Genomic DNA, 225 nt, shown 5'->3' on the forward strand with positions numbered 1-225 from the left:
AACCATCACCACCACCTCCTTCGATCCCCCAAGGATAGCGCTTCCCCCTTAAACCAGCACGCCTCGTTACACCGGCCACCTACTCTCGCTGATGTTCCGCAATGGCAAGAGCTTTTCTGTTGCCAGTCGCCGATCTAAAAAGGTCGACGTCTCATCATCTCGTTAAAACACACGCGCTTACGCATATGCAAACAGACGAACAAACCGGTAAATACGCCTTTGACA

The sequence above is a fragment of the Penaeus monodon genome, chromosome 15 (genome assembly GCF_015228065.2).
Source record: "Penaeus monodon isolate SGIC_2016 chromosome 15, NSTDA_Pmon_1, whole genome shotgun sequence".
NCBI lineage: Eukaryota > Metazoa > Arthropoda > Malacostraca > Decapoda > Penaeidae > Penaeus > Penaeus monodon.